Genomic DNA, 2,463 nt, shown 5'->3' on the forward strand with positions numbered 1-2,463 from the left:
AACTACTTTGCACACAGACCGACATAGCCCCCTGCCAAAAAACAGTAAAATAAATAATATATATAAGTCTTTTGGCGGGGAAAAAATTTCTCAACCGCCTGGGAGCACCCTAGTGTGTGCCTGTCTTTAGGTTATGTTACTTTTAACTTCATTTTCTACAGGCAGACGCGAGGGTGCTCGCCCATTATTTTTATTTTTTTTAAATTCTTTCCTACCTTTGGTGTGCCATGCAAGAATTTATCGTCAAAAATGGCGGCCCCGAGTGCAAATTTCTCGTCTGCACTGCTGGCTGGATGATTATGTGATGTTTTGAAGGAGGGTGTTTTTTTTTTTTGTTTGGATTTTGTGTGAGGGGGGGGAGGGGGGCTGGGCTAGCTTTTTTTTTTTTTTTAAATTTTCTAAACATTCATCTCTTATGTAACAGTGTTCAGCATTAAAAAATTTAAAAGAAGAGGCACTTACTCATCAATTTCAAAACAGCCTATGAAGAAAAATAAAAAAAATTTAAATTCATTCCAGTTTTATACATTCATGATTTGATCACATGTATAACTTTTCTTTTTTATTACCTTATTTAATTTTATTATTATTACTACTATTGCTGCTACAACCTAGAAGATACCTCAGTGATACTAATACCTGCTGGTAAAGTTAAAGGTTTCACCTTTCTTTCTTTAAACATATCACAATACCTTTCTTGAGTTAAATATTATCTAATGGCTTTAAGAAGTTATGGTAATGTTCATCAGTTATAGAGTGTGGGTTTGTGTGTGTGTGTGAGAGTGTATTTTGAAGAGGGCTTTGGTGGTTGGGGATGGTGAGGGTGGTGGGTGTTGTGTGGGGGGGAGGGGGGGGGGGGGGGGGGGAAGTAAAAGAGTGTTCATTACACGATTTCTCCTGTTGTTTGTAACAATCACACCTGGTATAGCTATTTCGAGTGGCAAATACAAACTGCAAAAAAAAAACATCTATATCATTGCCAACGGCCATATCACGATGAACACACCGGTTCTCGTCCGATCACCGAAGTTAAGCATCGTCGAGCGTGGGTTAGTACTTAGATGGGTGACCGCTTGGGAACACCACGTGCCGTTGGCACTACTATTTTGCACCCTACAGAAAAAAAATTTTTTTTTAAAAATTTCAATTTTAAATTTTTTTTTCCCCCACAATCACCACATTTCCCCCCCCCCCCCCCTAACACACACACACACACACACTCACTCTCTATCAATCAATCAATCAATCAATCAATCAATCAATCAATCACTCACTCACTCACCCACCCAGCAGCAGCTGTGAATCTTTGCATGTGTATACCTCATACAAAATTCAAAGTGAAAAAATAAATAGATAAGTGTATATGTATGTATGTATGTATGTATGTATGTATGTATGTATGTATGTATGTATGTATGTATGTATGTATATATGTATATATATATATATATATATATATATATATATATATATAATAAACACACACACACACACCTATTTTGAAGTTTCTCTGTTTCAGTGGGCAGTTATGTATAATAATGAGAGATTCAAAAAGGACGTTGATAACAATGTCATCAATGCCTGTTTAGTGTGCTCATTTGTTGGATGGTCGGCAGCAATACTAGAGGTGGTACAGCTGTAACCTGTAAAATTGTACCTGCAATGTGTTGTGTATGGAAAAAAATAAAAATTATATCATCTAAATTTTTGTTATCCAACAATAACCTTCCCATCAATGCATGATGTCACAGTAGCCATAGCTCTACTCTTTCTGCCATATAACATTGGGGGAAAAAAAAAAAAAAGGAGCTATTAGAATAATAACAAAAGATAAAAAATCATCTAACTGCAGACCAAAATTCAAAAAACTTAAAGTCCTGACTGCCATAAATGAATACGTTCTAGAAACTTTTTATTCATTCTTAAGAAAAAGAAGAAAAAAAAATTATTATTTTTTTTTTTTTTTTTTTTTTTTTTAGATATTCGCACATAGGTATAACACCAGAAATGCTAGTAAATTGAGGATAGTTGAACATAACACTAGGCGATTTGAAAATGGACTAAATTACTTGGGAGTAAAACTTTACAACTTAATATCACAGAAAATAACTAAAACAATTTACCAGTATTAAAAAAAAAAACAGTAAAAAAAATTCTTCTAGAATATCCTACCTACCCTCTGAAGCTATTCTTTAATTTGATTGATAATAGAGAAATTGAACTGTTAATTTGTTGAATGGACTTGTGATAACAGCTGCTTCATGTTTTGCATAAAGTTAAATTGTGTAACATGTTATGTATTTTTTTTTTTTGAAATTTTTTTTCTTGGTAACTTGCATCATGTAAATATTAATTGTCTGCACATACATGTTCTATATCCCGGAGCCTTGACTCCACGTGGGATCAACAGAACAAAAATACAAAAAAAAAAAAAAAAATCCAGCTCACTAATCTAGGTGCATT

The 2,463-nt window shown here is 33.9% G+C and overlaps 1 non-coding gene across 1 annotated transcript; it reads left to right on the forward strand.

The window, feature by feature from the left end:
• Nucleotides 1-978: 978 nt before the first annotated feature.
• LOC134544924 (5S ribosomal RNA) lies at nucleotides 979-1,098 on the forward strand. The gene has a single exon (XR_010078152.1). It is a non-coding gene; the product is annotated as a 5S ribosomal RNA (ribosomal RNA).
• Nucleotides 1,099-2,463: the final 1,365 nt, after the last annotated feature.

This window comes from Bacillus rossius, unplaced genomic scaffold (genome assembly GCF_032445375.1).
Source record: "Bacillus rossius redtenbacheri isolate Brsri unplaced genomic scaffold, Brsri_v3 Brsri_v3_scf516, whole genome shotgun sequence".
NCBI lineage: Eukaryota > Metazoa > Arthropoda > Insecta > Phasmatodea > Bacillidae > Bacillus > Bacillus rossius.